Source organism: Dasypus novemcinctus, chromosome 2, assembly GCF_030445035.2.
Source record: "Dasypus novemcinctus isolate mDasNov1 chromosome 2, mDasNov1.1.hap2, whole genome shotgun sequence".
NCBI classification, from domain to species: Eukaryota; Metazoa; Chordata; class Mammalia; order Cingulata; family Dasypodidae; genus Dasypus; species Dasypus novemcinctus.
Window position 1 is genome coordinate 83,583,443 of NC_080674.1, and position 23,692 is coordinate 83,607,134.

Here is a 23,692-nt window from a genome sequence, read left to right on the forward strand (position 1 = left end):
TTGCATTTTAAAATTTTACTTTTCTAGTAACTCATTTTTATTGTCTTTCACAAAAGTATGGTCTATGACAGATTGGAAATAAAATCCTGATCTTTCACCACAGATGGTTTGAGAAGCATTTGGTCTAGGATAAGATTTTCAAATGTTGATTTATTTTCCTTTGCCCCATAACATAACATTGGCTATTAAAATTTGAACAAAGAGAAAAGACTATCATTCATGATTCTAGCACCCTAACAAAATAGCTTGATGACACTGAATGATTAAAAACCTCAGGGTTGGCTAGCCACAGAAACTGAAGTGGAGGTTTCTGTGTTTGCCATTAAGAGAAGGTCCATATGCCCTAGAGACCACTGAGTAGGAGATGGTATTGATATTGTCATAAGAAAATTAGGAAGCCTAACCAGGATTTGTGCTCAATGGAGGTGGGTTGTTGCCAAATTGAGATTTTTATTAGGGTAGGATTTTAGGTGGGGCAAAGGGGAGAACAGAGAAAACTGAATTATGTACTGTTTCATTTTCCTGGGCTGCTCAAGCAAATGCCATGAGAGGGGTCAGGTTAAACAATGGTAATTTATTCAGTCATGGTTTGAGGCTGGGAAAAAGTCTAAAGCAAGGCATCCTCAAGGTGATGCTTATTTCCTGAAACCGATGATCTTGGGCTCACTGCTGGTGGTCATTGGTCCTTAGCATGTCACATGGCAAGGCACATTACAGCATTTCCTGGTCTTTACCTTCCCTTCTGGGTTCCATTGATGTTCAGCTTCTAGCTGCTTCCTCTGTGACTTTTTTTATGTCTGGATTTCATTCTGTGAATAAAGGACTCCTAAAATAAGATTAAGACCCATCCTGACTGAGGTAGGCCACACCTTAACTGAAGTAACCTCATCAAAAAGCCCTCCTTACAATGGGTCCACACCCACAGGAATGGATTAAGAACTGTATGTACCCACATGTTTTTCTGGAGGTGTGTACCAATTCAAATCACCACATGTACTTTGGGGGACGTTTGAAGGACAACAGTGAAGAACTTTGGACCACCATGAGACATCACATGTGCCCGTCAACATGGAAGTAGAAACAGCAGAACATCAATGAAGCTTTCATTTACTTTGCTGTTTTACCTGGGTATCTTAGTGCTATAAAAAAATCACAAGGCATTCCTCTTTGGCGTGCATTTATGCATTGCTGATACCCAGCATTGCTGACTGATTATAAAGCAGAGATCATTGTGCTATATACCTTGGATTATAAAAACATAAGTCATAGAAATAATAGAAATAGAGGTTTAGAGTTAGAAGGTCATATAATTCACCTAGTTCTACAAACTACTTCTATTAAGGCTGCTTACATGCATTAGATTTTTTTTCTGTTGGTGCTTCTGAGCTCTGCGCATGAGAATGGGGTGTGCCAGAAGAGAGAAGTTCTTGGACATAGCATTCAAGAAGCAGAGGTCCCAAGCCCTGAGCTGGGATGAGACTTTACCCAGAGGACTGTTCAAGAAAATGCTGAGCCTGAGAGAGACAAGAGGTTGATGAAGAAGAAATTTGGAGGCTGGGGACTAGATCAGAACTTCCTAATTGCTATGTCATGACATGTTGCTGTGCTGTGAACTGACTACAAGTATGCTTGAGATACTGATGGCCATAAATTATTAACAGTATTTTTGTACAACTATTCAGAAATTTATAGTATTTGAACTCTATTTGAATGGCTTCCTCGAAACTCTCTAAATTTACTAATCATTTTGGAGCATAAAGCTTGAATGTGGTGTCCTTGGCCAGGAAGTTCTCTGCAGTGGCCATACCACACAGCTCATACCCACAACCTTGAATCATCCCAGGATGTCTGATTACACACTTGTGATTTGTAAAAATTTGTAAAAATTTTTTTAACACTTGTAAAATATTTGTATTTAACTTCAACTTTATTTCCTCTTACTACTTCTCTCTCTCTCTCTCTCTCTCTCTCTCTCTCTCTCTCTCTCTCTCTCTCTCTTTTTAAAAAGTACTGGGGATTGAACCTGGAACCTTGTACATGGGAAGCAGGTGCTCAACCACTGAGCTACACCTGCTCCCCTCCTCTTACTATTTTTTGTTTACAGTTTTGCTTAATTAGAAGGTATATGTAATTGCTATTTTTATTCTTTTTATTATCATTCTTTGGTAATTGGTGTTCTTATATAAAGTATTGATTTCTAATGCTACTGTATTAGTCAGCCAAAGGGGTGCTAATGCAAAATACCAGAAATTTGTTGGTTTTCATAAAGGGTATTTATTTGGGGTAGGAGCTTACAGATATCAGGCCATAAGCATAAGTTACTTCCCTCACCAAGGTCTATTTTCATGTGTTGGAGCAAGGTGGCTGCTGATGTCTGCAAGGGTTCAGGCTTCCTGGGTTCCTCTGGACTCAGCTCCTCTGTTTTTCCCACAAGGTCAGCTGTAGACTATCAGGCGAATGGCTCTGTCTCTCTCCCTGGGGCTCCAGCTTCAGCATCAAACTCCAACATCAAAACTCCAATATTTAAAAGCCCTCCAACTCTGTCCTTCACCATGCCTTCTATCTATGAGTCTCCACCCACCAAGGGTCGGGGCTTAATGCCCTACTGGCACAAGAGGTTTATCTGATTACTTAACCAAGTAAACTTCTGAATCCAAAATAATCTAATATGCTCAGAGGAAAAGGTCAGTTTACAAACATAATCCAATATATCTTTTTGGAATTCAGCAATAATATCAAACTACTATAGCTGCTTTTGATATTTTTACTTTACTTACTTAGTTTCGGCTTTTGGTTTTAAAAGTTATTAATCAGATTCTTGATAGAATTTCAGAATGAATTATTGGATTTTTTGGAAGTTAAAAAGTACGTATTTCAGAAATTAAGTGATAATAAATGTAATTTAATTATGTTGAATCATTGGAAAGCCTCATAGCTTCAGAAAATAAATGTGTCAAAAAGTCAGTATATTTTCAATCATATATTAGTGCATGCACTATTTATTTTTGTGAATGTTTCAAAGTTCTAATTTTTGAAAAAAAATTCAATGACAAATCCCCCCTACCCTCCCCCCGATGGTTCCCTTGTCTGTTTGCTCATTGTTTGCTCTTATTGTCTGTTTCTTTTCTGCTCATTAGTCTGTTTGACTGCTTGAGCCACGTCTGCTCCCTGCTTTTTTTTTGGTTTTTGCTCATTGCCTGCTCATTGTTTTTTTTCCTATTTGTCTGCTTTTTGTTTTTGCTTATTCTCTGCTTGTTGTTTTTGCTCAATATCTGTTTGTTGTTTGTTTGTTTCTTTATGAGGCACCAGAATCGAACCTGTGAGAGTGGGTGCTCAACTGCTTGAGCCACATCTGCTCCCAATGCCTAATTATTTGAATTTTTGATGGAATTTTTTCAAACATTTTAATTAATTCAGAAAATTCTCCATCCCTGTAAATAGAATTCATGTTGTTTGAAGGTCTATATTTTTAAAAAGATATTATTTGTACAGATACTGTACTTTCCATCTTAATGGACAACTTTTCAGTAAAGCGGAAAAGCTGTCAGATTTGCAAGACAAAATCAGTATTAAAAACTGATACACAGTGAATGGACACAGCAAAAAGAGCAGGGTGGAGGAGGGGAAGGGGAAAAAACTGTTAATGTGACTAGCTAGTTAGGTATGAAATGAGGATTCTCTGTAATTTGGGTGTGTGTTTGGTTAAACCTTTTTTTCTCCTCAGCTTAAATGTCTTATAGGCATAGAAAGCTATCAGCTGAAGACAAGATGCTGAGAAAACTGCTCATGGCCCTTACCACAAATACCTATCCTGTGTAGGAACATATCTGGATTTTGTTAAGTGTTATAAATGCAATATAAAAATACAGAGTTCTTTTTGAGATTGTTTCCAACAATGCTAAATTAAGCTAAATAAACCAGTTACAAGGTCACAGAAAAGCTGAAACCAAATAGTCTCAAACAGGATGGAAGCCCTCATTTTATCAGCCAATGTGGGACTTGTTTGAGACCAAGAAAGAAATGGAAAAGGTCATACTCTCAAATAATATTAGCAAATGCATTGATGACGTGCCAGATGCCATAAGGACAATATTAATCTAGATGATTATTAAATTGAAAAGGTTTCATTTCAGAAACTTTTTCATTTAAAAACCTCATGCACAAGATAGAATTCTTAAAGAGAAATACTGGGAAGAATATCAATTTTCTATAAAGAAGTACCAAAACAAATTACTAGGGATGTGTATTAGTCAGGGTTCTCTAGGGAAACAGTGAATTATTGTAAACTTAACCATCACAGGATGAAATATTGAAGCTGGTAAATTTATACATTGAAACAAATAAGGTATTATGGAAATGTGCTTAAATTTGTGTTCTGACAGGTGAATGCAGTGATAGGAAGGTATAAAGGTTTTATATGAAGAGTCAATGTGAAAACACAGAGATCAAGTAATACTGTTTAATTCACAGAGAAATTCTATCACATAAAGAGTTTGCCAAATCTGATTTTCACATGGTTTGATGTTATCTAAATAGAGAATCTAATACAACCCAAACTGTTTCAGTCACATCTGTTTTCAGCTTTATGTGAAGAAATTGAATTGATATATAACTCTCTACTATTTTATACTGAAGGGCAGTAGATACCCAAGTAAGACTTTTTTTTTCAAAAATTTAAGAACTGGAAAGAGAATTAGTACTTTTCGGTCAAAAATTCTTACTTTGAAGATTTGTTGAAAGGTAGTTGTTGGCTTTTAAAAATAGCTTAATTACCACAATTGAATGAATCTAGTAGAAAATTACCGGGACCTTGTGATAATTTATGCACATGTGCTGATAAAAAGTATGGATTCAAAACAAATTCAGCCTTGGAACTGTAAGGTTAAAAATGGTTTATCCTCATGTAAAACATGAATATGGGTGATATAGCATATAGAAGACTATTTTTACAAAATATAAATACAAATATGCTAGAGAGGAGGAAAAAGAATAGCAGCTATGTATGGCAAGGGAAGCATAGAGAAATTGAGAGGTGAGTTTTGTTTGTTTTTTGTTTATTATTATTATTGGAATAATGAAAGTACCCTAAGAATGACTGAAGTGATGAATGCACAAATACGTGATTACACCAAAGGCCATTGACTTTACACTTTGGATGGGTTTGCATTTATTAATATGTATCAATAAAACTGATTTGTTAAAAATGCAATTCATATTCTGATTACACTAATTTTTGTATTTGTGAATCATAGAACATATTTCTCTATTATTTGTATATGTTAACCAGTTAGAAAAGACAGTAATTGGAGCACGAAGTAATAATCAATAAATGTTTTTCATCAAATTGTTCAGTCATGGTGTTTAGTCTTATTATAGCTTGAATTGTAAAGAATAATTATTTAGACAAGTAGAGCTGCATCTTGAATACTTAAGGAAAAGCTACATTTTTGTTTTGAAATATTCATTATCTATTCATGTCATCATAAGAAATTTTAACATTACATTTGCCGGTGGAAGTAAATTTGATTTAATGAATTGTTGGCATATTTGAAGTATAATTTAGATTTGAATTATCCAAATTCCAGATAATTGATGAGAAAGGAGTTTCCATTATTTGGAGAAAAAGAGATAAATACTCCTCTACAGAGACACAAAGTAGATTAACGGTTGCCTAGGACAAGGGTTGGAATGGGGATTGACTGTAATCATTATATAATGTAAAGAAAATGTATTTATGATTTTTTTCCACAAAGTTTTATAAAGACACTGCCAAATCTCCTTCAGTTTAGCCGATTGTACTTTACAAATATGAATTTTTATATGTGCCACAATGTGAAAAGCAATGGAAAGGACTGGATTGACTCATTTGACCATCTAGAAGTCTGAGAGGCTGGAGACAAGAATGTTCACTGTGACGGTCTCCAAATTTAGCAGCTAAGAGAGGTCAGAGACTGGAGTTCAGAGCAAGGTCTGGGAGAGGGTAAAGATTCAGGAAATATCTTTAAATGGTGGGCATGTGTGAGGGCAGAGTCTGCTGTTACTCATGTCTTACAGATGGGGTGGGTTGGTCGGCATTGTGGGAGATGGTAGATGACAGGAGGATGATGAACCAAACAGGGCTGCACTGAACCAAATAGCTCTCTGGAGAGCCTCATAATTGTAGAGAAATAAAGGCCTAGGAGGAGAAATTGATTATCCTAGCCTTCTCTAACGTACTATGGAGCTTGATCAAAATAAGTTAACTCTTTAAGGAAAGGCCTCCTTTTGTGGCTGGGGGCTGGGGGATGGGGAACCACTTAGTAACGTTTACTTGGTGCCAGGCTCTGTTTTAAGTGCTTTGCATATTTTAACTCAGTTTATCTTCATTCTTGTCAATAATACCTGTTATAGTTTCTTGGCTCCTAAAACAAATATTCAGTGGATCTATTTAACAACAGGAATTTATTGGCTCATGGTTTCTAAGCTAGAAGGCTTGTTTCTTTCTGGGGTTAGTGTCTTTTGGCTGGCCCGCAATCTTTGGCATTCTTTGGCTGTTCCATCACTTGGCAGTGCACTTGGTGGCGTCTTCATTCTCATCTGGGTTCTATCGACTTCCACCTTTTGACTGCTCCAAGTGGCAGTTTTCTCTGTATCCAATTCCTTTGCTTATAAGGATTTTGGCCTTATTGGATCAAGGCCCACCCTCATTCAGATTGGGCAAGCCTTAACGAATAACATTTTCAAAGGTCCTGTTAATAAATGGATCACATCCACAGGACCAGGGGTTGGGACCTGACCATACCTTTGTGGAAAACATGATTCGATCCTCAACATGCTTATTATTACCCCCATTTTACAGATGAGAAAACTGAAGTCACACTTATTAGTGGAAGAGCTGGATATGAACTCAGGCAGTCTGACTGCAGATGTCCTTAACTCCTTCACTGTTCCTCAAGTTTATAGTGGCACTAACCACCCCACCCTTCTAAACTTCCACCCCTAGTATTAGGCAGACTGCTCTAATGGCCTGGACTTTCCCTTGCAGAGGATATGGCCTAAGAGGGTGCCACAGGAGGGCTTCCCTCTGAACTATGACTTGGATATTTCTGGGCCCCACCTCAGTTGCTTTTTTGGGGAAAACAGGAGTATTGTCTGATTTTAAAATGTTATCAGAATGTTAATCCTGCAACCCCATCTAAATAGCTGTGCAGTGACCCATACCACATGTGACTATTTAAATTTAAGTAAAATAAAATAAAATAAAATAAAAAATTTGGATTCCCAGTTGTACTAGCCACATTTCAAGTGTTCAGTAGCCATATGTGGCTACTGGCTATTACTTTGGACAGCACAGGAACAGTTCTAGCATGACAGATGGTTTTATTGGACAGCATTGCTGTACAATAGCATTCCCACTAGTCTTTAAGTCGGCTATATCAGAAGTGAGACTTATTTCCTATTGGCTTCTAATTCCTCAGGCTGCCTTTCTTCCCATTGGCCCCACTAATTCTGTCCTTCCTCGTATTGGAGAAGACAGCGCTATCAGAAAATCGATTTTCATGGTCATTTGTTTTTGGTTCATACAAGATTTGCCTTCCTAAAACAGTTCTTGCAATACATAGACATGTTGGCCTTGTTCTTCTACCTCATCCTGCAAAATATAACAATTACAAACTGAGTACTAAGAAATCCCTACATGATAGCCATGTGATACTTTGGCTTCTCTGGATTTGCAGGCATCTGTAGCTCCTGTGTCTTAAATATGTGCATCACTGTTAAGCAAGAGTTTTCCTTTTTGTGTAGGTGAAATTTAGGATTTTTGAGCCTAAATTTAGGATTTAAATTTCGTGGTGGGAACAGAGGTGGGCCAAGCAATTGAATGCCTGCCTCCCACATGGGGGGTCCCTAGTTGTGGTCCTGATACCTCTGGAGGGAACAAGAACAAACAACAAGCACGACAAACGATAAAGCCAACTTGGGGAAGCCAGTATGGCTCAGTGCTTGGGTGCTGGCTGCTCAAATATAAGGTCCCTGGTTCAATCCCCAATCCCTGGTACCTCAATAAAAAATACATTTAAAAAAATTTATGCTAAGTAACATCTTATTTTCTCCTGTCATGACTATTATTTTTTAGTCTTGATTCGATCATCTGACAATTATTACATTTTTTCCAATTTTGATAAACATACCTCTGTAGGTTGACTAAAGGACATTTTGTCAAATTAACAACTTCTTTTTGAGAGGATTACCAGATTGACAGGATGCCATACAAGTAGTAAATTTTGATGTCAATAAAATCACTTAGAATATTTCAGAGGTGGACAATCAGGTAAAGACTCTGGAGATGTTATCATTTGAAGAAACTGAGATTATTTAATCTGGAGATAAATGGACTATTTTAGATATTCAAAGGACTGTGTTGAGTGAGCAGTGTTATCAGAGGGAAATTTATTATATTGCAGAGAAACGTATACAGGTTATTTAGTAGAAATAAAATGTGTTGTTAACCTATTCACGAATAGGTAACTAAGCCCTTGGAGCAACACCAAATAAAAAGGGGTAACTGCTGAATATTTCCATTCTTGAGACCACAGAAGTGAAGTGAGCCAAAAAAAACAGTGGGAATTAAGCAAAGTAGGGTTAAGTTTTCATTAAAGGCTGTGCCTTGCATTCACCACTCCTGGTTGCCCTGGCAACGGGGCTCCATCGCATGCTAATGGCATTATAATGAGAAAAAAACACATGCAAATGCAATAAATAGTAATTAGAGGCAGAGCCATACATGGACTAGTGAGCTCCACCTTGAGAAGTTCTGGGGTGGAGCTGGTGAAGGGTTTATACCGAAGACAAAGAGGTGAAAGAAAGACTCTGAGTTATGCATAAAAGGGTTAATTAGAGTCTGCATAAAGCATGCCCTAGCACTTGTGGCCTGCAAATACCTGTTGTTTCCCGGTGAAATTTAGTCAAGGTCCAAGGTCATGCAGTTGTACAGTCACATTGTCTTATCTATCCTGACTGCTGGAATCTCTATATGGAAAGCGTTTTTGCTCTACTTTGGCTTAGGTTTGGAGCAGTTGTGGCAATCTGCTGCTTAGTATGCCCTCCCTGCCCACACTGGACAGGGCTGGGCCTGTCCAAAGTAGTGGGGTAAAAAATCTGTCTTGGTGAAGAGAGAGTGGACTTAATTCCATTTTGATTCAGATGAGACAAGGAGGACCAACTAGGGACTATATTTGATTAATGTAAAGTATATCTGACTAGTATTAATGCTTTCAATGTGGTCACTCCTTTGGATGTGAAAGATGGGGTTTTTGATTTGCCTGAATGTTTAGACTCAGAGTCTATGAATCTGTGGTGTTTCATTCTCTTCCTTTTATTTCATTTTATTCCAGCTCTTTTTCTGTGTCTCTTCTATTTTTGTTGCCATGTATCTGTGTATATTTCTTGGAAATGTCTAGAAAAATGTTATATTGCCTGCTTCACACTATCCCAATTCTTTGATTTTTTTTTTTTTTTGGTGGCAGATGAACCATAGGTTATTGAATTAAAGTTGCCAGAAATAGCTGTTGAGAGTTCCATAGACTTTTGCTGTTTTTTTCCTCTTTCCACTAAAAAATAAAGCTTAACTTATTTTTACAAGGAATGCACATATACTTGTATAAAAATTTGTGTTAATTTATTAGAAATTCATGTAATATAGCAATAAATATGATTAAATATTTAAGTCCCCTTTGGCCTTCTCCCACCCCCTCTGCCAACTCCTATTCCCAAACTCCTCCTGAAGAATAACCAGTGTTAGCACTTTGGAGAGAAAACATCTTTCTATGCTCTTAGATATATTATTATATATTATAAAATACATGATTGGAATATTATCCATAGCTAACAATCATTAAGTGTTTGCTATGTGCCAGACACTGTTTTAAACCTTAGGTGTATATTAATTCATCTAATCCTTAGACGAGGCATTTTATTTTATTTTTTAAATATATTTTTAATTTATTTTTAAAGGATACGTAGATCACACAAAATGTTACATTAAAGAATATAGGAGATTCCCATATGCACCACTCCCCACACCTCCCACTTTTCCCACATCAACAACTTCTTTCATTAGTGTGACACATTCATTGTATTTGATGAATACGTTTTGGAGCACAGCAACACAGCATGGATTATAGTTTACATTGTAGTTTACACTCTCCCCCAGTCCATTCGGTAGGTTATGGCAGGATATATAATGTCCTGCATCTGTCCCTGCAATATCATTTTGGACAACTCCAAGTCCTGAAAATGCCCCCATATCACACCTCCTTTCCCTCTTCCTGCCTTCATCTACCCCCGTGGCCACTGTCTCCACATCAATAATATAATTTCTTCCATTGCTAGAGTCACAATAATTCCATAGTAGAATACCATTAAGTCCACTCTAGTCCATATTTTATTCCTCTATCCTGAGAACCCTGGGATGGCGATGTTCACTCCACCTCTAATTGAGAGGGGGTTTCGCTCCCACACAGCTGGTAGATGGGACTCTTGTGCCTGCAGCTGTAGACTCTCTCAGTTCCTTGGTGTGGTGGTTGTTCATCCTCACCTCCCTGTCAACTGACCTGGGTAAGTTCAGCAAACTGTAGAGTAGGTATTGCAGCGCTGCTGAGGCTCAGGACCCAGCTGGCACATGGACAGCCCAGAGATTCAAGTCTCCTGGGCGTACACTAGCCTCAGCGAGATGAAGCATTTTATACAATGGCAAAGGAAGGCCAGCAGAAGTGGCAGAGCCAAATTTCTGTCCCAGTAAGTCAGACTTGGGACTCGTGCTTTCTCTCACCATATTATCCTGTCTGTTCTGTGGGTAACATATATGTATATGTTTTCTTTTTTCCATATATTTGGAATCAATAGTTCTGTCTCTATATATTTTTGAGGTCCCAGGAGCCAAGGATTGAACCCAGAAGCCAGTGTTCAACCTCTGAGTCACATCGGTTCCCCTGAAAAAAATTTTTTTAAGGAGGCACCAAGCACTGAACCCAGGACCTCCAATGTGGGAAGCAGGTGCTCAACTGCTTGAACCACATCCATTCCCCTTTATGATTATTTTTGAAGTAGCTTTTTTCATTTATATCTCAGAAATCATTCCATATCAGTAAGTTACCTCTTCCTAACTTTCTAAAATTTTGGCATTTTATTCCCTAGTTCAGATGCACCATAATTTAAACATTACTCTATTGATGAATATTTTATTTGTTATTACAAATGGTACTTTAATAAATACATACAAGACAATTTTTTTTGTGTATATGCATACTTCTGTAGAATAGATAGCTCAGAATAGAATTGCTGAATGAGAGGTTATGCTCACTTTAATTTTTGATAGTTACTGCAAAATTGGCACAATTGATCATTCTTAAAACACTGTTCACTTTGCATCTGGGACCCTGCTCTCTTATTCCTTCTTACCTTACTGGCTATTCCTTCTTGGCTTCCTCTGCTGGTTCCTTCTCATCTCTCGTCCACTAAACGCTGAAGTGCCCCAGGGCTCAATCTTTGGACTTCTCTCTTCCATTAGACTCACTCTCCTGGGGATGTTATCTAGCTCCTTGACTTTAAATACTATATATACACTGATTGCTCTTGGATTTATATTTTTAACTCCTATCATGTCCCTGAACTTCAGACTTTCATATTGAACAACCTAATTGACATTCCATTTGAATGTCTGCTAGGCCTGAAAATTTATTTCCATTTTACCCACCCCCACTCCCACCCCCCTGAAATTGCCTTTTCCACATATTTCTCTATCTCAGTAAATATTAGATGCCAGTTGCTCAGGAAAAGAATCTGGACTTACCTTTGACTGCTTTTTCTTATATCCCATGTCTAATTCAATAGTAAATCCTCATAATGTTATCTGCAAAATATACCTACAATCCATTCACTTCTCATCACCTCCACAGTGCCAACTTAGCCCAGGTTGCTATCATCTTTCACGTTCTTGCAATAGCCTACTAATTAAGGCTCACAGAGTGTGGTCTCTACACAGCAGCTAGAGTGGTCCTTTTAAAAAGTGAGTCTAGGTATATAATTCTTTTGCTCAAAACCCTCCAATGACTTCCTATTTCAGAGTAAAATCCAAAATTTTGACTTGGCTTCTAAGATTCTAGATGGTTCCGACTCCCTTTCTTCTCTGATCGTATCTTCTATCATTCTCTTCTTCATTCACCCTGCTGCAGCTATACTATCTTTGCTCTTTTCCAGCCTGGGGTCTTGGGCACTTCTGGTCCCACTGTCTAGTGTTCTTCCCCTAGATAACTTCATGACTTAATCCTTTATATCCGTCGGATCTGTGTTCAAATGTCAACTCATCAATGAGGTAGCTCCTTCCTGCCCACCTTCCCTCCAACTCTGGCCCTTTATTTTTCTTTTTTTAAAATCTATTTTATTGATACATATTCATAAAGCATACAATCCATCCAAAGTGTACAATCAAATGGTATTTGGTATACTCACATAGTTGTGCATTCATCACTTGGGTAATTATTAGAGCATTTCATTACTCCACTAATAATAATGTCAATAAACAAAAAATAAACAAAGAAAAACCAACCTCTTAATAATCATCTTGCCGTATATCTGTTCTTCCCTGCTGTACATAGCTGCTATTCTGTTTCTGTTTCTTATTTGTATTTATGTTTTGTATAGAGTCAAACAATGTGTAGTATCTTTTGTCTAGTTTCTTTCACTTAATATATTTCCTTTTATTATCCCTTAATGGAAGATTATTAATATATTACTGTATATTACTGTCCACAGTTTGCTTTGGTTGTATTTTTACCTGATATTAACCTACATTTGCTCAGTTTCAAAGAAAAAGTCTTGTATATGCAACAGTACCCAAACTCATATTTCACATGAGGTTTTCGTATGCTGTGCAGTCTTATGTTACATTTTTTAGCCTTCCTTCTAGTAATACACATGACATTAGATATTACCTTTCAATCACTGTCATATATTGGCACTGCTACTTATAAACACTGTGATGTGCTTTCTATTCATTGCCAAAGGTTCATGAACAACTTTTTATCAATTCTGCACAAATTAAATCTCAACTTTCCATTCTCTAACCTTATTCTATTTTCTGGTGACCTACATTCAAGTATTAGCTCCATGAGTTAACACAATATATTTAGTTCATAATAGCACAATTATACAGTATTTGTCTTTTTGTGTCTGGCTTACCTTACTCAACATAATGTCCTCCAGGTTCATCCATGTTGTCATATGTTTCACGACTTCATTTCTTCTTACAGCTGCATATTCCATTGTACATATATACCACAATTTATTTATCCATCTATTGGTTGATGGACACCTGGGATGTTTCCATCTTTTGGCAATTGTGAATAACACTACTCTGAAAATTGATGTGCAGATATCTACTTGTGTCACTGCTTTCAGTACTTCTGGGTATATAGCTAGTAGTGGTATTGCTGGGTCAAATGGCAAATCTATATTCAACTTCCTTAGGAACTACCAAATGGTTTTCCACAATGCCTGTACCATTCTACATTCTCACGAACAGTGAATAAGAATTGTTATTGCTTCACCTCCTCTCCAACACTGCAAGTTTTCTGACTTTAATAATGACCATTCTAATAGATGTGAAATGATATCTCATTTTATCTTTGATTTGCATTTCCTTAATTGCTAGTGAGGTTGAACATCATTTCATGTGTTTTTTTCGCCATTTGTATTTCTTCTTTGGACAAATGTCTAATCAAGTCTTTTGCACATCTTTTAATTGGGTCATTTTATCTTTTTATTGTTGAATTGTAACATCTTTTTATATACCAAATATTTTCTCTCATTGAGTCGACTGCCTCATGACCCTTTTGACAAAGTCATTTGAGGTGAAAAAATGTTTAACTTTGAGGTGGTCCCATTTATTATTTTTTCCCTTTTGTTGCTTGTTTAGGGATAAGAGCCAAGAAACCACCACTTGCTACAAGGTCTTTAGGATGTTTCCCTACATTTTCTTCTTGTAATTTCATTTTATATATAGGTCATTGATCCATTTTGAGTTGATTCTTGTATTGGGAGTGAGATAGGGGTTTTCTTGCATTCTTTTGGTTGTGGATATCCATTTCTTCCAGCACCATTTGTTGAAGAGAATATTTTGTTCCAGGAACGTGGACTTGCTATGTTTGTCAAAAACCAGCAGGCTGTGGGAAGCAGATTTGGCTCAATGGATAGAGCATCCACCTACCACATGGGAGGTCCAAGGTTCAAACCCAGGGCCTCCTGACCTGTGTGGTGAAGCTGGCCCATGTGCAGTGCTGATGCGCGTAAGGAATGCTGTGCCATACAGGGGTGTTCCTCGCGTACAGGGGTGTTCCACGCAAAAGGAGTGCGCCCTATAAGGAGAGCCGCTCTGTGTGAAAAAAGTGCAGTCTGCCCAAGAGTGGGGCCACACACATGGAGAGCTGTTGCAGCAAGATGACTTAACTAAAAGAGACACACATTCCCGATGCTGCTGACAAGAATACAAAACGGACCCAGAAGAACACACAGCAAATGGACACAGAGAGCAGACAACTGGGGGTGGGGGTGGGGTGCGGCGGTGGGGGGATGGGAGGGGCAGTGGAGAGAAATAAATTTTTTTAAAAATCTTAAAAAAACCCCACAAAAAACCCCAGTAGGCTGTAGAGGTGAGGGTTTGTTTTTGGACTCTCAATTCTACTCCACTAATCAATCAATGTGTCTATCTTTATACAATACCATGGTGTTTTGATCACTTTAGCTTTGCAATATGTTTCTAGGTCAGGCTTCAAGAATCATCACACATTGCTCCTCTTTTTTGGGTGTTTTTGGCTATTTGGGTGCTCTTTCCCTTCCAAATGAATTTGGTAATTGCCTTTTCTATTTCTGTAAAGTAGGCTGTTGTAATTTTGATTGGTATTGCATTGAATCTATAGATCTATTTGGATGTGATTGACATTGTCACAATATTTAATCTTCTAATCCATGAACACAGAATGTCTTTCCATTTGTTTAGGTCTTCTTTGATTTCTTTTTATAAGTATTTCATAGTTTGGTTAAATTTGGTTAAATTGATTCCTAGGTATTTGAATTTTTTGTTGCTATTGTAAATGTAATTTTCCTCATGATTCGTCCTTTAATTGTTCAGAAACATTACATTACATCAGAAACATTACTGATTTTTTGCATGTTGACTTGTATCCTGCCACTTTGCTGAGCTCTATCAGCTCAAGTAGCTTTGTCTAGACATTTTAGAATTTTCTAAATATAGGATCATGTCATCTGTAAATAGTGAGCTTTACTTTCTCTTTTCCTTTTTGGATGTCTTTTACTTCATTCTTTCTTTTTCTTTTTCTTGTCTAAATGCTCTTGCTAGAATTTCTAGTACAATGTTGAATAACCATGGTAATAGTGGGTGTCTGTGTTTTGTTCCTGAACTTAGAAAGTTTCCAACCTTTTCCCATTGAGTACGATGTCAGCTGTGGGTTTTTCACATATGCCCCTTATCATATTGAGGAACTTTCCTTATATTGCTATTTTTCTAGGTGTTTTTATCAAGAAAGGTTGGGATTTTGTCAAATGCCTTTTTTTGCATTGATCAAAATGATTATAATTTTTTTCTTTCAATTTGTTAATGTGGTATATTACATCAATTCATTTTCTTATGTTAAATCCCACTTGGCTGTGGTATATCATTCTTTTGATATGCTGTTGGATTCTAATGAAAATATTTTGTTGAGAATTTTTCATCTATGATCCTTAGAGAGATTGGTCTGTAATTTTCTTTTCTTGTAGTATCTTTATCTGGCTTTGGTATTAGGGTGATGTTTGTGTCATAAAATGTGTTGGGTAATTTTCAGTCCTCTACAGTTTTTTGGAAGGGTTTAAACAGAATTGGTGTTAATTCTTCTTGAAAAACTTGGTAGAATTCACTGTGAAGCCATCTGTACTTGACTTTTCTTTGTTGAGAGATTTTTTGATGACTGATTCAATCTCTTTAAATGTGATTGGTTTGTTGGGTTCCTTTATTTCCTGTAGAGTCAATGTAGGTCATTTGTGCTTTTCTGGGAATTTATCCATTTCATGTAGGTTTTGTAATTTATGAGAAGCATACAGCTTCTCATAATATCCTCTTATGATTCTTTTTATTTCTGTGGGGAGTAGTAACATCCCCCCTTTCATTTCTGATTGTATTTATTTGTATCTTTTCTCTTTTTTCTTTGTTAGCTTAGCTAGGGATTTGTCAATTTTATTGATCTTCTCAAAGAACCAGCTTTTGATTTTGTTGGTTTTCTCTATTTTTTTTTTTTTTTTGTTCTCAATTTCATTTATTTCTGCTCTAATCTTTACTATTACTTTCCTTCTGCTTGTATTGGGATTGGCTTGCTGTTCTTTTCCTAGTTTCTCTAGTTGTTCAGTTGTATCTTTGAGTTTAGCCCTTTCTTCTTTTTTAACATAGGTATTTAGGACTATAAATTTCCCTCTCAAGACTTCTCTTCTGTATCCCATAAGTTTTGATACATTATGTTCTCGTTATCATTTGTCTCAATATATTTACTGATTGCCCTTGCAATTTCTTCTTTGACCTGCTGACTATATAGGAGTATGTTGTTCAGCCTCCACACATTTACGAATTTACCATTTTCCTATTATTGATTTCCAGTTTCATTCCAATATAATCTGAGAAGGTGCTTTGTATGATTTCCGTCTTTCTATGTTTATTGATGTCTGCATTCTGTCCTAACATGTGGTCTCTCCTGGAGAAAGATCCATGGGTACTTGAGAAGAAAGTATAACCCGCTGAGTTTGGATATAGTATTCTGTATATGTGTGCTAGGTCTAACTTTGTATATCATATTGTTCAAGTTCTCTGTTTCCTTGCTGATCGTCTGTTTAGTTGTTCTATCTAATGATGTGAGTGGTGTATTGAAGTTCCCAACGATTATTGTAGAGACGTCTATTTTTCCCTTCAATTTTGCCAGTTTGTCTCATGGTGCATAGATATTTATGACTTATATCTTCCTGGTGGATTGTCCCTTTTATTAATATATAATGGCCTTCTGTATCTCTTATAACTTTTTTGCATTTAAAGTTTGTTTTGTCTTAGATAACTGGAGCTATCCCGGTGTTCTTTTTTGGTTACTGTTTGTGTGGAATACTTTTAAACAACCCTTCTCCTTCAGCCATATTGTATCCCTGAATCTAAGGTGAGTCTCTTTTGACAGCATATGAATGGTTCATGTTTTTTTTTCTTTTTAAGTTTTTATTTGTCTTTTTTAAATGATACATAAATAACAAAAAATGTTACATTAAAAAATATAAGAGGTTTCTCATATACGCCACACCCCACCCCACCCCACTTCTCCCTCATCAACAACCTCTTTAACCATTGTGGCACATTCATTGCATTTGGTGAATACATTTTGAAGCACTGCTACACTGCATGGATTAAAGTTTACGTTGTAGTTTACACTCTCTGCCAGTACATTCAGTGGGTTATGGCAGGATATATTATGTCCTGCATCTGTCCCTGCAATATCATTCAGGACAACTGCAAGTCCTGAAAATACCCCCATATCACACCTCTTCTTATCTCTCCTGGCCCTCAGCAACTCCCGTGGCTACTGTCTCCACATCAGTGAAACAATTTCTTCCATTGCTAGTGTCACAATAGTCCTTCAGTAGAATACCAATAAGTCCACTCTAATCCATATTCTATTCCTCTGTCCTGAGGACCCTGGGATGGCGATGTCCACTCCACCTCTAAATCGAGAGAGGGCTTAGATACCACATGGCTGATGGATGGAATTCTCCTGCTTGCAGCCGTAGACTCTTTCAGTTCCCTGGTGTGGTGGTTGACCATCCTCACCTCCCTATTAGCTGACCTGGGTGAGTTCAACAAATAGGAGGGTATGTGCTGCAACTCTGCCAGGGCCCAGCTGGCACCACACCAGTAGTCTTAGCAGCATTATTCACTACTGGCAAAAGTTGGAAGCAGCTCAAGTGTCCATCAACAGATGAATGGATAAGCAAATGGAATATTACTCAGTTGTAAGAAGGAATGCAGTATTAACACATGGGACAAAATGGTGAATCTTGAAGACCTTATGTTGAGTGAAGTAAGCCAGTCACTGAAGGACAAATATTATATGACCTCACTAATATTACTTAAGCAAATTGAGCAGACTCATAGAGCTAGAGGTTGGAAGATAGGGTCAGGAGACAGAAAGGGAGTAGAGTGCGGTGACCCAATGCTCAATATGGGCAAAACCTATGATAAGGTGGAAGGGGGTTGTTGGGCAATGGATGGGGGTGATGTTGGTGCAGGGATGTGAGGGGGCTCAATGGTGCTGGAAGTTAGGGGGAGTAGGGTGAAGGAGTTGGGTTGGATTATCCTCCACCTTTTAACCAGTGGCCATGGCCTAGAGGGGAAAGTGCTGAACAGGCCACTGGCAGAATCTTTGTAAGGCACCTACCCACCTCTGTCTGAGTCTGATGTGACTCACTTTTATTACTCTAGGTCTCTATCAACAACCCAAGCACACATTAGTCCCACACAAGTCACAGAAATTATAAATGATAAAGGAAATCACTGTTTGAAGTAATGGAGATGCCAGACAAATGTGTAAAAGATCTTGCAAATCAAGGAAAAGTACAGAGGAGGAAACAACCTAATATTTGCCTAATATTTGGTTTTATCTATCACACTTTTAGGTTTTGTTTATTTGTTTGCAATATATGATCACTTAGTCTATTTTGTGGAATTTTATTTTATGTATAACGTTCTACTTTTCGCACTTTTGAATATTGAGGATTTTTTTTCCTCAGTATACCTAAGACCTTTTATACTTTAATTCCCAGCAAACAATCACACTTCAAACTTTTGGAAAAAGTAATTCATATGCAAAAAAGGGGTCATTTATTTCATTGGTATTAGTTATAGAACATTACATAGATAAGCTATATCATTTTTTCCATGAACTACTTTATGTCTCTGCTTTGTCATAAAAAGAGGGGAGAAGTGGGAATTTAAGAGAAGGAACTTAAAAGTATCAGTAAGATTCTTTCCTTTGATAAATGGTAAATGAAATTCATTCAAAATGGAATAAAAATTAATCTCTATATAAATTTATATAAAAATTTATTATAAAGTTGTGGAAATATTGGAAAGCAATAGAAATAAATATTGTTTATAAAGATATTCTTAAACTTTGAGTTGAAAAATTAAAAAATTTAAAATGTATGTAATAAAACTTTTAGTCAATATTACAAAGCAAATATATGTTAGGAATATATATTTAAAAATGTGACAGATAAATATTAGATCAATGTCCTATAAAACATGTTATTTTAAAAACATTATGACCTTGATAGATAAATTGGTTTAAGTGTATATAGTATAATTAGACAACTCACAAAAGAGAATATGTAATTCATGTTCCAGGCATCTCTTACTATGTAACAAACTCTTCTAAAACATGCCTCATGAAACAACAGTTTATATCATTATATCTCAGAATTGATTTTGTGGGTCAGGTATTCAGCTGGGGGCTTCACTGAATGATTCTTCTGTTTCATGTGGTGGAAGTCAGCTGGCAGCAGGACTGGTTTGGAGGTTCTGAGATGGCTTTATTCACATGCCTGCTGGCTCATCAGGACAGCTGTTAAGGGTGGAATGGGGTCTTACATGTGGTCTCTGGGCCTGTTCCCAAAGTCTGTCCAGCATATGATTGAACTTCTTACATAGTTGTGCAGGGCTCCAAGACACCAAGCCAAAAGTGCCCAGTCCTCTTCAAGCCCAGCCTGGGATTGGTGTAGGGTCACTTCCCTTGTATTCTATTAGTTGAAGCAGTTACAGGCACCCCAGATTCAAGGGGAGGGGAAATGAACTTTCATTGGAGAAGTGTCAAAAATTTTGTGGCCATCTTTAATGTGCCAAAATTATTAATAAAACAATCAGTATACATATATATACTTTACATATATAACTATATATTAACTGCATATAAAATGTAACAGAATGACACACACATACTATGAGACTGTATGTATCCCAGAAAATCATGTTCTTGAAATGAACCCATATCTGTGGGTGTGAACCTATTATAGATGAGAACTTTTGATTAGGCTGCTTTAGTTAAGGGCCTTTGATTAGATTACTTCAGTAGGGTACGACCCAGGGTCGGTCTTAATCCTATTACTGGAGCCCTTTATAAATGGGATAAATATAGGGAGAGGAAGCAACAGAGAGAAAAGACCCAGGAACTCAAAGAGGAATCCACAGAAGCTGAGAGAGAAAATGACAAGAGCAAGAAGCTGAAATCAATGGAACATGGGAGAGAGAAAGCTAGAGGAAGCCAGAAGCTGAAAGCAACAAGACTTGGAAGAGCAAGGAAAGACAGCAGGTGCCTCCTTGGGCCCTCCCAGGTGAGAGAGGAGTCCAGGCTCCCTGGCAGTTGTGTCTTCTGGGAGAGTTTCACATGATGCCTTGATATGGACATTTTTCTTTCTTGGATATGTAACCTTATAAGTTAATAAATCCCTATTGTAAAAACCAACCCATTTCTGGTCTATTACCTTGGCAACCTTTAGCAAACTAAAATACTCACTCCCCACCCCCCCACCCCCAAACAGAATGGTAAGAGCTAGTTGTGGTATGAAACAGGCATTCTCATACATTATTGGTGGCATTGGAAAGCAGATTTTCAAATAATCTTGGCAATATATGTCAAAAACTTTAAAAATATTTGATTTAAAAATTCTACTAATTGAGTTTTGAGGGGAAGAATTTTATGCACGATGATAGACATTATTTGTGGAAAAGGCGAACAACACAAATTTTAACAATAGTGAATGTAGTGGTTGTAAACTATTATAACTTCCCAAATACAATTTAATATAACCATTAAAAATTATACTCACAAAGTCTTTAATTAGAAAAGTGCATATGGCATAGCATTCCTACTTGAAAAAAGCAGGTAACAAAGTTATATCTGTGTAATTAAAACCAAGCTTAAACCATTCCTATGCATAGAAAATGCAATAGAAGAAAATATACTCCAGTTTTAAAGTAGGTGTCTTAGTGTGATAGAACCATGGGTTATTTTCTTTTCACTTTTATTTTCCAGATTTTATATATTGAGCACATATTATTGAAGAAAAAATCAGTTAATGTTTTGATCCAGTATTATATTTTAGCATAATCTCAGCATAAGCACTTGGAATAAAATGGGGAAAAATATAAACTTCTTATCTTGGCTAACAAGTCCTTCTATGATCTATGTCTGTTAACCTTTTTGCTCTTTGTCACATATACCAAGCTCATTCCTGCTCCAGGGCCTTTGCACTAGTTGTTGCTTATGCCTGGAACTGTTTTCATTAGATTGTTTTGTGGCTTGCATCTTCACTTCATTTAGATATCTTTGCTTTATTCAAATGTCTACACTTCAGGGAGGTTTCTTCTTATTACTTATCTAAAAAGACTTCCATATGTTTTCATTTGCTATCCTTTTAGCTATTGTCATTACCTGGCATATTATTTAATTCCCCCTTTCTGTGTTGTCTGTCTTCACTACTACAATCTAAGTTCGATGAGGGCAGAGAGAACCAGTTTGACTCTTTAAAGGCTTGCTTTTAAGATCTGTCAGGGCAGGTGCTCTTCAGTCCTTAGCCTAGGGCTAATTTGGACCACCACTGAGACATTTCACTTCGAGTATACTCATTGCCATGTGTTAGGAAGTCTTTCAGTTCTGGCTGGTGGGAAGGGAATGTGAACTGTTCCTGTTCTTGTGTGGGTTCTAAGGATTGTTCTGCTTTCATCTTTTCCCTATTTCTTCCCAGGTCTTGGTAGCTTCCTCACGTTTGCATATCGGTACTCAGCCAAAGAGTGGAGGGGAATTCCCTGCATATTTCAGAATTCTTTCTATGTCTTTCTTTTTATTCTGTCCCACAAATTCTAACCACCTTGTTTTCCTTGAATGCTGAACACTGTCTCTTCAGCTCATTGAGACTGAGTGGTCTATTTGGGTTCTGCCTCCCTGTGCTGAGGCCTGGGAACTTTCTCCAGGTAATGAACTGGGGCATCCCGGGGCTCACCGGGTTTACTTCCCTTTTCTCCTTCTTCACTATCCCGCGCTGCCCAAAGACTGACAACCTGATTTCATTTGTGGGGGTTGGGGGTGAGGGGGCGGGGGGGGGGTGAGGGGATGAGGGGGGGAGGGGGAGGTCTGGTTTTCTCGTTATTTAAGGTAGAAGAATAAACCTTATCTTTGTTATTCCATCATGTCCAGAAGCCCAAATAAACACTTGGAAGAATGCAAAAATTCGTGCAGGGTAACAAGGGTGTACCCTTATTTATATGAAATGTAAATTTAATAAATACAAATTTTAAGCTAAGATCTTATTAGAGAATTGATTATCATCTGACTTAGCCTGTTTGCAGCCCTAAAATTGGGAACTCTGCAGCAGGAGAACATGATTAGCTCATAGCCATGAAGGAGAAGAAGTTTTAAGGAGAGACTCCCTAAACTTTCAGGCATTGGGGGGCAGGGCCGGGGGGGGGGGGGGTGGCGTGGAGTGCAGTCTGCCCCTTCCACTATTGCACTGTTTTGGCCCAGCCTTACACAGCTCCCCACTTGATGCAGAGGCAACAGGTTTCCTCCTTCTTCTGAGACTTACTAATGTCAAACCATGGGAAGCAGAAGATCTAATGGGAGGTACAGAAGGAGAGAAAGTTCAGTATAAAAGCTTTTACATGCACAGACTTGGAATGGAAATGACTAAGGGGGCAGAGATTATGACTCATTCTGGGAAATATGTCAAGAAATTTTTTGTTATATTATTTTAAAAAGGCTGAGTGGATAACATCCTCCCTCTCTCCCTTCTCTCTGTCAAAAGTATGAGTTTGCCACAGAGCTGGCATTGATTCAAGTAGTGGATACTGAATGCTCTTTTTGGCAAGTAGAATGACCTCAGTAAAGTTTTCAATGTCACATTACTCAGGGCTCTATGGATAAATAGCAGTGATTGTACTTTCAGGCAACCTTCTCTGAAAGCTGTCAGTGCCCCAATCTGGCTGTTGACTCTGTCCTCCCTCGGCTGTTCTGTGTATTACGTCCAAGCTGTATTCTCCGTATTCTCCGCGTTAGAAGCAAGCTGGCTCTGTACTCGGTGCCGGCATGGAGGGACGCCCTTCTCTTACAGCTTCCTGCCTTCCCACCCTGGTAGTAGGATACTTCCCTGAGGCGGGAAACTGCCAAAGCCCAGGTGCTTTTCATTTCAATAAAAAGTGGGAAAGTTACTAAATTACTTGTTCTGCTTTGTAAGGATAGTCCTTTGAAATCAAAGTAACTACTTGCTACCCCGGATAATTTTTCTACCCTCAGGACTATCACATTTCTTTCAATTTAATAAAATAGAAAATTACCCGACAATTTTCTTATAACAGTGTTTAAAAAAGCAGTAATTTACTTATAGAAGGAATAAAATTTGGAGTAATTTTGAATCCAGAAATCAGGATGGGGAAGGTCATAACTGGGTTTATTTGTATATTTTATTTTCTTATCTTATGTACAAAATATGGTAAAATTTCTAAATTTTTACAAACTTAAATTGGAAGCAGAAACAAAGAAATACAATTTTTTTTCTACAGTTCCTTCCTGCCATCCCCCTCCCCCCA

The 23,692-nt window shown here is 37.4% G+C and overlaps 1 protein-coding gene across 4 annotated transcripts in view; it reads left to right on the plus strand.

Annotated features, from left to right (window-relative positions):
- Positions 1-23,692, plus strand: part of ATG10 (autophagy related 10) — a 381,492-nt gene that overhangs the window by 87,697 nt on the left and 270,103 nt on the right. The window lies entirely within an intron of this gene.